Genomic DNA, 13372 nt, shown 5'->3' on the forward strand with positions numbered 1-13372 from the left:
GGTGGAGGCAGATTCAATCATGGCTTTCAAAAGGGAACTGGATAAGTATTTGAAACGAAAAGAAATCAAGGGCTACAGGGAAAGGGTGTGGGGGGTCCAGCTGGCACGGACTCGATGTGCCGAATGGCCTCTTTCTACGACTCTGTTCTATTTGTAGGAGGCGATGCAAAGCGCCCGCAGCGTGACGTAAATCGACCTGCTCATGTACATTCCCTGATTATAATAACTAGCAGGAGGCAAAGAAGGAATTCATAATCATGTACATATTTTTCCTCTTGTGCTGATCATAAGGGACACTCGGTTTACCACGGCACCATTGTGCACTTTGATTAAAACTTCACCCAGATCACACCTGACACTCCCAACACCTCCGTGGAAGGAACAGTTCGGTAGCAATCCAGACTTTGCTGATTTGCACAAACAGATGTCAGCCAGCAATGCGAAAAAGCGCTTTTTTGGTGAAAAGGTCAAAGTAAACGGCTTCATAAATTGCAGCAGCGGTGGGATTCAAATCCACATATTTCGAAAAGCGAAACCAGCATCTTAACCCACTAAGCTACTCTCCCACACACACCAAGTCAATACTTTCTGATGATAAAGGTCATAGAGCTGAAACGTTACCTCTGTTTCTTTCTCCACAGGCGCTGCCTGGCCTGCTGATTGTTTCCAGCATTTTCTGTTTTAATTTTTGTGATTTCACAATGGCTGTTTTCCTGAAAACACTCAATTTGATCCAAAGACGCAGCTTACACTTCACTTTCCCGACGCGCTTGAAAATCTGCCGTTTCCGAACTAAATCCCCTCCGCGCCGGACATTCAAAGGACCTTTCGCTCACGACCAACATCCTGCAACCGACACTTTTTCGCCACTGCCGCTCTTTTCATTTCTCCTCGTTCCGATTCAATCTGACACTTCCACAGAACGATTAAGATCAAGCGGAACATTTCTGATCTTACTGCACCGCCCAGATTGCCAAAAGTGCACCTTTCAGCCGTCATTCACAGCTATGTAGCGCCGCCCGTCTCTCCCGCACATCAACCACTCGAGGAAAAGCGGCAACGACCATGAAAACAAAACCCAGTTCTTCAGTTAACATCCCCCGAGTCACAAGATACCCCAAGAAAATTTCACGGGAAAGTCTGCCGCTGTCCTTCCGAATGCTCGCCCTGCTTTCCTAGTGCTTGTCTCTGGAACAGTCACGGGGATCGAAATGTATCGATTGGTTTCAAGGCACAAATAAACATTGGTGAGAACGGGACATGTGTCCCCTTGGAACATCGGTCGATGTAGAGCAAACTTAAAGGTGTAAGACTGTGAAAGTGAGTGTTAGAGTAGGCAAAGCCGCAGTAAAGTATCAATGAAATGGACCATGATTGTGGAAGGAAAAAAAGCTGGAAGAAGCAACGGGTCGGAATTTTGGATCTTTCAGTAGAGACACGTGAGGGAACAAAGAAGGATAAAGACAAAGGTGCTGGAGGCAGAAAGAAAAAGAATGAAATAAGAGAAATGAAATGAAAGTGAAAGAAAGGATGTGATAGAAGACGATGAAAGAAAGAAAGAGAGAAAGAAAGAAGGGAGCGAGAAAATCAAGCGTGCAATATTCAGCCCGCAAATGGGCGCTGCTCCCAATCGGCTACACTTCGCCGCACTGACCCTCATCCCATTCACACCATCCTACAATACACTGTCAATGCTGTGCAGTGAAACAGAGAATTTAAAGGTATAAAGACACTCACACCGTCCTACAATACACTTTCAATACCTGTGCAGAGAGACAGAGAGTTTAAAGGTACAGAGATACTCACCTTTTTTTTCAAAAGTAGCATATCCCAGGAATAAGAGAGAGCGTGGGTCTGCTCTCCTGGTGTAGCTGAGGCTTGTCAGTCAAAAGTCCCCTCCTCCCAGTATTGGCTGTGGAGGAAGTACAGTGTAGATTTAATGGAATACCTTCAGCCTGACCGAGGTTATTCTGACTGGCCAGTAATTACTCGATCGATCATTTTCTCCCTTTTTAAACAACGGTACATCTTTAGCAGTCCTCCAATCCTCCGGCATCACACCTGTAAGCAGGGAGGATTGGAAAACGATGGTCAGAGCCTCCGCTATTTCCTTCCTTGCTTCTATTAACAGCCTGGGATATATTTCATCAGGGCCCCGGGATTCAGGTGGAGTGATTTGGGGACTTTCATTTTCCAGTTTGCAAATGTTTGCACCGCTTGTCAAGATCACAAATCTCGGTCCAAATTAGGACTACTTCCGGGTTTAAACTTCAAATCGTGAATTATATCCCGACCCCAACGAGACTAGAAACAAGAACGTGTCCTTAAATGAACGTGTTACAGACACATTCTATGAGAGGTCTGTCTGAATAATGAAAGGGCGTTTTTGAGCAGTCTTCTTGATATCTGTTTCTGCCTGAAACCTGATCAAATACAAACACCACAGAGTTATTTTGTCGCTTCATTCCACAAATTAGGTGAAAATAATAAGTTGCATAAGACACTGGTGGGCGTTGAACTTAGGATCCCTTGTTTACTAGATAGATGCTTCCACCAGCTAAGCCACAGCGCCAATTGCTTGCTATCCGCCCACACCTCCTCTCACTAATATCTATCAGAGACACGTTATTGTCTGTTCGGGGTTCTGACCGTTTTATTTTGTATATTTCGCTTGTCCGTTTACCTGTGCATCCCGATACTTCCTGCATTTCTCGCTGTGTTTATCTTTGTGTATCCATCAATGCGTTGATACACCGATGATTATATGTGCTTGTGTTTGTTACATTAAATAAATTAGGGGATCAGCCAATTCACTCTCTGACAGTAAAGAACTATTGAGCAGAACTTTATAGCAAAGTGTTATTTATTGCGGTGCTGAAACTAAAAACCGGAAGAGGAACAATCAGGGACTGGCGACTGGTTTTACATTGTGTCTTTTTTAAGGGATAAGGCTGTGCATTGTTCGTATAATAATAATAATAATAAGTTTGATACAATGAAGGTTTTTTTCCGTTATTTCCCATTTCCACCCTCACCAGTTTTATATAGTAACTGATAACAATGTTTAAGGGATGTGATGTGCAGTGTTGGATGAATCAGTGTAATTTAACTTGATACATTGAAGAATCTCTTGTCTATCCCAGGCTCTTACCTCAGGTTTAGATCCTCACCGAGTTTAAAAAATGTCACTCACTGATATAAATGAACCAGTAACAACCCCGAAACCTCAGTGGGTATATTTGTTCCGATACTTAGTGACGGGTTTGACAAATTGTGAAACAGATGGTTTTAAAAGCTGAAAAGAGGGAAAACCTGGTGGTTGATATGAAGTTTTATACATGATGTCTTTCTGTTTCAGATTTACAATTTCTCTTTGTGTGTTGCTGACAGGAGAGGCTATAATGGAGCCCAGTGACTGGATCATGAGCTGCACTGAGACATTGGCCTGTGTTGCAGACCGGCTCATTGGACCTGCTCATTGCGACTCATCTCATTGTCAGCAACGGGAAATTACTGAAATTGAGGCTGGTGAATAACAGCTCGAAATATCAACCCTCTCCACCACTGGGGACTGAATCTTCCGACAAACAGGGATTTTCACTCGTGCAAGTTTCACCCACATATTCTGCTCTTCATTTCCCGAATCTGTTTGATGCGCCTTTCCCTTCAATTCACGACTTAGAGGAAAAACTCGATTTTACAGTCGATTTTCGGGTCATGACGTATGGTGAGATTTCAAATAATTGAAATCGATCCTTAATAACCCCAAATCGTCACCTACACGTTTGACAAATGCAAAGCAGCTTCTATCGCGGTTTTGCTGCACAACTCGTTCAAAGATACTGTCGGTATTTGGAAGGCCTTTCAAGTCATGACACGAATATAACAGTTCGCACTGCCGTTTTCCCCAAGACGCTTCAGATTCATGTGGAATGATTTCGGTCTGGCGATTAAATCCGTTCCCTCTTTTACAAATCCCACTTTGAACCTGCATCCTTCAGTATTTTTGATAACCGATACCAATTCGGTTTGCCCTGTATTGTACATTACATTTTAAATATTACAGATAAGCGGAGCACTTGATCTGTCACAGCTGTGACTTTGACTTTTCTCCCTCTCCTCTAGATCTCCCCGGCAACTGCCACTAACCACAATCTTCTGACACACTTCTCCATCAGAAAGTTCCGAGCTACGGTTTCAAATGAAATAACGCCCATCTCTGCAATCAACGACAGTCCAGATCGAGTTTATTCGTTTCATCTCACAGTTTCCCCAAATCCTCCTTAAAGTACTATCAAAAATTGTCCTTAAGTTAACAATAATATATTTTTTTTTTATCGTCTGGGGTTTTGTTTCTGATTCCACGGCTTTTAAAGGTCACTGTGGATATTTAACGAAGTACATCTTGATTGGAGGCTTCTTGGAGAAATCGGAGAAAGATCACGAAGCGATAATTGAGAGACCGAAAATGAAGCTGTTTGACGGGAGCACTGATATTACGGATTGTGCGCTGCTCTTGTAGCGCAAGCGGTCAGCGTGCGGTACTTTTATGAGCTTCAGAAATGTCCAGGTTGTGAGATTGAGCCTCTCCTCGAACAGTCGAACATTTTACTCCGAACATTTTGACCAGAGTTCAAGGCACAATTGGTATGTTCCATATCGCATCTACTTCTTAGTATTACCATTTCGGCACTTGGGTCTTGCAATAGCAGGTGCGAGTTCACTTGTTTATAAGGGGAGAGGGGGCTATGGCAAAGGGGCCGGGACGAGGTCTTTAAATCAAAATAACCAAAAATACAATTCTTCTTTTCGTTAAACGGATATTCATCGGTTGGAAGTTTCGTGTGGGGAAAATTTGGAAGGGAAATATGCTGCCTGCTGTCACTGTGTAACGGGGGGAATTATTCAGCTTACAGATGTTAATACACTGAAAGGTCGAGAGGCCTTTTCCAGCTCCCGTGTGGGACAAGTTCAGCTTTTGAACCGTGGGTAAAGTGTTATTTTAATTGGTGCTAACGAATGACAAGTCATTTAGGCACAAACAAGAAGAATTGTAAACTCACAAGTTCACTGACCATGTTTCTTACATCATGTTCAACAGAAACAAGAATTCTCCACAACACGTTGCTGAGAATTTTATAACCGGGACCCTCGCCCAAGAGGGATAATTCAGACTCCAACTATGAATATTTACGATGGAAACTTAACAACTAGCGAGCCTGCATAGTTCAGTAGGTTAAAACATCAGACTTTTTATAAACGGGTAGTGATCTGAGGATCCAGGATTCACGTCTCTGTTCAGGCTGTAAATTTTGAAACAACTGGCAAGTTCTGTCTTTGCACCGGAGCAACAACTACGGGACAGACGATGCCTGCGATGTGTTGTCAAAGCTTGCGTGTTATCTTGTTTTCCAGGAATGGGCAGTAATGCGCTGTCTGAAGCTGCAATTGCAGCTTCCCGCCAGCAACTTGTGATTGGACAGAGCGGGGCCGGACAGGCAGCCTGAAAGTATTTGCTGTCGTGGCCTCACTCAATCTGGGACCTGGGGAACATCGAACATCGATGTGTTTTTGCCGGGTCTGCAATGCTGCAGGATCCTTTAATGATCTCTCACAGATCAACTGAAATCATTCGCAATGTGTTGCTTTGAGAGGGACTTTCTGCATCGTCAGGGCATGAAACGGGAGTGAGGCAGCGACACTGTCGGTGTCTGTGTCGTGTTTGAATGTGTAGAACTCTAAAGAAAATGGACCGGTTCTGTGAGGTATTTTTATTCGTTCATGGGATGTGGGCGTCACTGGCGAGGCCGGCATTTATTGCCCATCTCGAATTGCCCTTGAGAAGTTGGTGGTGAGGGCGCTCGGTCGCAATCAGCAGGAGGTTTCCTTGCCCATGTTTCACCTGATGCCATGAGATCCAGAGTCAATGTTGTGGACTCCCAGGGCCACTCCCTCCTGACTGTATATCACTGTGCCTCTACCTCTGGTCGGTCTGCCCTGCCGGTGGGACAGGACATACCAGGGGATGGTGATGGAAGAGTCTGGGACGTTGGCTGAAAGTTATGATTCTGTGAGTTTGGCTGTGTCGGGCTTGACTAATCTGTGAGACAGCTCTCCCAATTTTGGCACAAGTCCCCAGATGTTGGTCAGGAGGAATTTGCAGGGTCGACTGCCTTTGTTCTGTCCGGTGCCTTGTGGTCGGTCCGGTTTTATTCTGATTATGACTTTTTTAATCGAGATTTTTACAACTGAGTTGCTTGCTTGGCCATTTGAGTTGGCAATTAAGAATCAACCACATTGCTGTGGGTCTGGTGTCACGTGTGGGCCAGACAGGGTAAGGGCGGCAGATTTCGTTCCCTGAATGACATTAGTGAAGCAGATGGGTTTTTACAACAATCCAGTAGTTTCATGGCCACCATTACTGATACTAGTATTTTAATTCCAGATTTTATTTAATTAATTGAATTTTAATTCTCCAGCTACTGTGGTGGGAATAGAACTCATGACTTTGTGGTTATTATTTCAGGTTTCTGGATTATTTGTCCAGTAACATAACCACTATGCTACCGTACCCGTCGGTGCTGTGTTTTATTCATATTTAACCACAGAGTGAATTCTTGCTCATTTCATATTAATTGATTTTTAGTGGATAACACTGCTGTTTGGTTTTGAACTGGGGAATTGTTAGGTTGGATTAAGCGAACGTGATAACCACTACACTACGGAACCTCTACTATGCAAACAGCTAAAGGAAATGCTCAGAATATAGCGGCCGTCTGCAAATGCTTTCAGTGTGGGAGACGGCTCTGGTTCCCGTTCAGGGAATTAACTTTTACAAAATAGTTTACTGTGTTAATTAAACAAAACTAATCAAAACTCAGTAAAAAGACGAATAGTTGTTCAAATCGCCATTAATCAACCAATAACTTTTTGTTTCAGACTGACGGAAATCGTAACTGTTTTTTATTCATTCATTCACCAGGCAGAATAAAGAAAGTTCAGAGGGGAAGTGAAAAATGAAATAATAGGTGCAAAGAGAGAGTATGAGAATGGACTGGCTGCCAACATAATAGAGAATCCATAAGTATACTACAGGCATGTGAACATCAAACGGGTAGTTAGAGCCCTCCTCTGATTAGGGACCATAAAGGAGATCTACTCGTGGAGACAGAGGGGATGGCCGAGGTATTAAATGAGTGGTGGCATTTGTCTTTACCAAGGAAGAAGATGCTACCAGAGTCTCAGGAAAGGAAGATATAGTTGAGATACAGGATGGGCTAAACATTGATGAAGAAGAGGTATTTGAAAGGCTGGCTGGACTTAAAGTAGATAAGTCATCAGGTCCGGATGGGATCGGCCGAGATTGCTGAGGGAAGTAAGGGTGGAAATTGCGGAGGTACTGGCCATAATCTTCCAAACATCCATAGGTATGGGGGTGGTGCCAGAGGACTGGAGAATTGTAAATGTTACACCCTTGTTCAAAAAAGAATGCAAGGATTACCTCAGTAACTATAGGCCAGTCAGTTTAACCTCATTGGTGGGGAAACTTTAACAAACGATAATCCGGGACTGAATTAACAGTCACTTGGACGAGTGTGGATTGATTAGGGAAAGACGGCATGGATTTGTTAAAGGCAAATCATGTTCAACTAACCTGATAGAGTGTTTTGATACATTAGCAGAGAGGGTAGATGAAGGCAATGCAGTTGATGCAATAAATGTGGACTTACAAGAGGCGCTTCATAAAGTGCCGCACGGTAAGCTTATCAGTAAGATTGCGGCCCATGGATGGAAGGGAACAGTAGAAACATGGAGGCAGAATTGTTCCAATGGATTGATTTTTACAAAATAGTTTATTGTATTAATTTCTCAAAACTCATTACACTCTGTAAAAAGTTGAATACTTGTTCTAATCGCCATTAATCAATCAGCAACATTCAGTTTCAGGCTGAAGGAAATCCTAACATTTTGTTTATTCATTCATGGGATGTCGGCGTCAGTGGAAAGGCCAGCACGTATTGCCCAATCCTAATTGCCCTTGAGATGATGGAGGTGATCCGTCTTCTTGAACCGCTGCAGTCCCTGTGGTGATGGTTCTCCCACGGTGCTGCAATGAAGGGAGTTCCAGGATTTTGACCCAGCGACGATGAAGGAACGGAGATATATTTCCAAGTAAAGATGGTGTGTGACTTGGAGGGGGGCGTGCAGGTTGCGGTGTTCATATGCGCCATCTGCCCTTGCCCTTCCAGGTGGTAGAGGTCGTGGGTTTGGGAGGTGCATCTTGTGGATGGTACACACTGCAGCCACGGTGCGCTGGTGGTGGAGGGAGTGAATGTTTAAGGTGGTGGACGATGTGCCAATCAAGTGGGCTGCTTTTTCCTGGGTTGTGTTGAGCCTCTTGAGTGTTGTTGGAGCTGCACTCATCCAGGCAAGTGGAGAGCATTCCATCACACTCCTGACTTATGCCTTGTAGATGTTAGAAAGGTTTCGGGGAGTCACGAATCTCCAGTGCAATCACATCTTTCCTGTAATGTGATGACCACAACTGCACGCAGTACTCAAGTTGTGGCCTAACTAATGTTATATACAATTCTAGCATAACCTCACTACTATTACAGTCTATGCCTCGGCTAATTCAGGAAAGTATCCTGTATGCCTTTTAACCAACTTATCTACCTGTCCATCGACCGTCAGAGATCTGTGGACATGCTCTTCAAGGTCCCTGTGTTCATCTACACCTCTCAGTATCCTCCCAAGCAAGGTAGTTTCAGAGCAACTAATTCTGAAACGTCTTACTTGATAATACAGGTCGTACAGTCAAAACCATTTGGTAAAGGGAGACTAATATTGGTAACTGGAAATAGTTAGTGTACAAGTTGATAACACCAAGATGGGCAACATTGTACGCAGTGCAGATGGAAGAACAATATTACAGAGAGGCATTAATATAATAAATGAATGGGCAAAACTGTGACAAATGGATTTCAATTTAGTCCAGTGTGAGGTCATCCACTTTGGAGATAGAGGATATTTCAGAATACTTTCTAAATGATGAAATGCTCGAAACTGTGGAGGTCCAAAGGGACTTAGGGGTCCAGCGACATAGTCATTAGAATGTCATGGACAGGTGCAGAAAATAATCAAAAAGGTTAATGTAATGCTGGCCTTTATAATTAGAGGAACAGAATACTGGAGAATAGACATTATGCTGCAGCTATTCAAAGCTCTGGTTGGACAACACCTGGAGTACTGTGTTCAGTTCTGGGCACCGCACCTGAGGGAGGATATATTGGCTGTGGAGGGAGTGCAGTGTAGATTTACTAAAATGATACCTGGACTCCAAGCGTTAAATTCCGACGAGAGATTACACAAACTAGGATTGTATCCCCTGGAATTTAGTAGGTTAAGGGCTGATTTTATCGAAGTTTTCAAGATATTAAGGGGAATTGTTGGGGTAGATAGAGAGAAACTATTTCTGCTCGTTGGGTGCCTGGGACGAGGGGACATCGCATAAATATTAGAGTCAGCAATTTCAGGAGTGAAGTTGGGAAACACTTCCACAAGCAAAGGGAGGTAGAAGTTTGGAACCCTCTTTCGCAAACAGCAGTTGATGCTAGCTTAATTGTTCATTTTAAACCTGAGATTGATAGGTTTTTGTGAACCAAAGGAATGAAGGTACATGGTGCTCAGGCGGTTCTCTGGAGGTCGGTCACAGATCAGCCACAATCTCATTGAATTGCAGAACAGCCTCGAGGGGCAAAATGGCCGACTCCAGTTCCCAAGTTGCTCATTGGTGCAGAATGCAAATCGATCCTGCATTGGCCGGGAATCGAACCCGAGTCCCTCGTGTGGGGGGCGAGAATTCTACCACTGAACCACCAGTGCTGGCCCATGTAGTGTTTCCACATGTCCACTCACCTCGCTTCGCTCTCAAAGTGAATGAAAGCAGCAATTTGAGTAAAGTTTACTTGTGGCCGAGTGTATATTGTGACGATATCGAGACAGACGACAATGTCGTTTTAGCGCAGTTCATTCTGCAAAGTGTTACTTGATATTACAAGTCGGACATTCAAAACGAATTTGATAAAGAGAGACTAATATTGTTGATATGAAATAATTGGTGTAGAAACTGACATTGCTCTACATCGTGCATCGTACAAGAAAGAGAGATTGGATAGACATAGCGCTCTGAAAGGATGACTGATCGGCTGTGTGGGAGCGAAATTTTACATTGGGTGAACGCCTCTGTTACCATTTGGTCTTTGAGTCTGATTTTCGCTCAGGAACTTTCACTGCTTCAAACCGGATGAGCCCCGTTGTGTCCCCATTTTTAATCAACAATTGCTTTCTCACATCTTTTCAGCGGTGCAGAAGGCAGGCTTGACTTATTTCCAGCTGAGCATTTTTGAGCACCAGAGGACAGAATGCACAGGGTTTGCCCACGCAACACACGTAGACAAAATGAAGATAATCTTTCAAGAAGTTTTACAGATTGAAGCCGGCACGTGAATTTATCCCAATTCAGGCGATCTCACGTGTACAGAATAACAAGGTAAAGGATTCTGCATTGGCCTGGAACCAAACCCCTGGTTTCCCACCGGCAGGCAATGGTTCCACCACTGAACCGCTAATGCACACACAGCTGCAGGTTGCACGTGTAGCGTTGGATATATGTCTGGAATATGCAGTCTGCAAAGCTCCCGTGCAGCCTGCTTTCCAGCCGCGCGGTACCTGTGGGTTACCGAGCGAATGAATTATAGGCATAGACTTTGAAATTCACTGGCCGTTCGAAACCAACTCACACAACGCGAAATGCTGAAATAAATAAGAGCTGTAGTCACCAGGTAGTGCTTCTCGCAGAGATAAAGGGATAATCCAGCCAAATGTTTACCCATAAGATTTTACGATATGGGATTCCATTTAAGCTGCACCTTAAATTCAGCTCAATCACAGAATTTGGAGATTTATACTACTTTTTTGCATTGCATGCTTCTCTCTATCTCTGCCTGCGTTTCTTCTCCCTCTGAATTTTCTCCTGTTGGAATTATCAGGCTTCCTTGAACGGCCAGGTCTGGAAACCCGGGATGGGTCAAGGCTGTCGGATCTTCAGTCAAATTTTGTATTTCGACGGGATGATCTTTGCGATTTTCCGTCTGCGTTTTCGGAAAATATAAACCCAGATGGGATTTCCCCTCCTCAGGTCCCGTCACCTGCGGGTAATGGGACTGCAGTCGATCTGTTACTCGGTCTTAATATCTGTATTTTCATTGCTTAAGAATAAGGTAACGGGGTTACAGCTATTTTCAGGTCACATTTTAGAAATTAACACATAACAGGCTTATTCGAAAACTAGAAACACGTGGGGTTAAAGGACCGGTGGAAACGCGGGCACGTAATTGGCTAAGGGATAGGAGGCAGAGATGAACGGATGTTTTCCTGGCTGAAGGGAAATATGCTGAGTGACCCCCCCCCCCCCCCACCGCAGGGGACGGTATTAGGACTATTGCTTTTCTTGTTCTATATAAATGATTTGGATGTGGGAATAGGGAGTTAAATTTCGAAGTTTGCGGATGTTACAAAACTTGACAAAGTAGTAAATAGTGAGCAAGATAATAGCAGACTTCAGGAGGACATAGACAGACTGGTGAAATGGGCAGTCACGTGACAGATTTAATGCAGATCAGTATTAAGTGATGCACTTTTGGAAGAAGAACATGGAGAGGCAGAAAATCTAAATGGAATAAATTATGGGGGGGGGGAGATAAGATCAGAGGAACCTGGGGGAGCATATTCACAAAACAGGGCAAGTGATAAGTTTAGACAGTGTATGGGATACTTTGTTTTGTAAATAGGGGCATTGAATACAAAAAAAGGAAGTCATGCTATTCCTTACAAACCAGTGGTTAGGCCTCATCTGAAGTATATTGTACGGTTCTGGGCACCTTAGGATGCAAAGACATTGAAGGGAATTCAGAGCAGGTTGACCTGCATGATACCAGGGATGAGGGATTTCGGTTATGTGGAGAGATTGGAGAAGCTCGGATTATTCTCTTTATACTTAAGGGGAGACCTAATAGAGGTATTCAAGATAATGAGCGGTTTGGAAAGAGCAAGTAGGGAGAAATAGTTTCCTTTGGCAAGTGGATCGTTAACCAGAGGTCATAGATTTAAAATAATTGGGAAAAGAACGAGAGGAGATTTGTGGAGATTTTTTTTCACAGAGGGTTTAAGATCTGGACCGAACTTCCTGAAAGGATGGTGGAATCAGATTCCATAGGAACATTCAAAAGGGAATTGGACATCGACTTGAAGAGGACTAATTTGCAGGGTTATGGGGAGTAATCTGGGGTATAGGTCTAAATGGACAGGTCTTCGAAAGAGCCAGAACAGGTACCACGGCGGAATGGCCTCCTTCTGTGCTGTAATATTCTATGATTCTATGATGACCTTCAGAACGATTACAATTGATGCTATTCAGTGTTGAGGAACCAAGAAAATTATAACCATGATATTCGGCTTCTCCATTCCCTTATGAATATTGCAGATTATAATGTCCAGGCGGAGGTGGGACTGAATGGGAGATAGAGTGCGGAGATTTGAATGGAAGCCCAGCAGAATTAACTTGGTCCCAACAGTTTTTGTTATTTGTCCTCCCAGTTGGCCGAAGCAGGCGGTGAAACTTCTTCTCGAGGGAGGGTCGTCATTTCAGTTCAGAAGGAAAAAGGTATCAAGAAAATCGAGTGAAACAGACACGGAATGATCCGGGACTTACAGGACATCCCTTTTAAACAGATACAGACACGGAATGATCAGGACATAAATCATAATTATGGTACGTAAGTTTCTCCTACTCTAAGATGTATTCTTTTTAACAGGACACCACAGTAAACTTTGATCCTTCGCGACCTTACAATCTCAACACCTTCGTGGAAGGAACTGTTGCTGATTTCAGCAAACAATCCAAAAACCTCCGTCGGTCGTTTCGAGAAGGATGGGATTCAAGCCAGACCTTCTGGATGGACTGAATGAGAGAAACAAGATTAAACACAATACCGACGAGGATGGCATTCGAACCCACGCGTTCAGAGCACATTGGATTAGGAGTCCATCGCCTTAACCTCTCGGCCACCTCGTCAAATGTGCAAGTGACTGAAAGCCCTTTTATTCAAGATGAAAATACTGGCTATGTTGCCGATCTGAAATAAAAACTGTAAATGTGGATATCCTCAGCAGGTCAGGCAGAATCGTTAGATATCGAAACAGAGTTAACGTTTTAGGTCGATGACCGTCACATGAGTATTCCATCACACTCTCGACTTTTGCCTTGTAGATGGTAGAACGGCTTTGGGGAGTCAGGAGGTGAGTCACACGC

The 13372-nt window shown here is 43.8% G+C and overlaps 2 non-coding genes across 2 annotated transcripts; both read right to left on the minus strand.

Annotated features, from left to right (window-relative positions):
* Window positions 1-9814: 9814 nt before the first annotated feature.
* On the minus strand, window positions 9815-9885 carry trnag-ccc (transfer RNA glycine (anticodon CCC)). Its single transcript has one exon. It is a non-coding gene; the product is annotated as a tRNA-Gly (tRNA).
* Window positions 9886-13053: 3168 nt separating this feature from the next.
* On the minus strand, window positions 13054-13135 carry trnar-ccu (transfer RNA arginine (anticodon CCU)). Its single transcript has one exon. It is a non-coding gene; the product is annotated as a tRNA-Arg (tRNA).
* Between the last annotated feature and the right edge of the window lie 237 nt (window positions 13136-13372).

The sequence above is a fragment of the Heptranchias perlo genome, unplaced genomic scaffold (genome assembly GCF_035084215.1).
Source record: "Heptranchias perlo isolate sHepPer1 unplaced genomic scaffold, sHepPer1.hap1 HAP1_SCAFFOLD_170, whole genome shotgun sequence".
NCBI lineage: Eukaryota > Metazoa > Chordata > Chondrichthyes > Hexanchiformes > Hexanchidae > Heptranchias > Heptranchias perlo.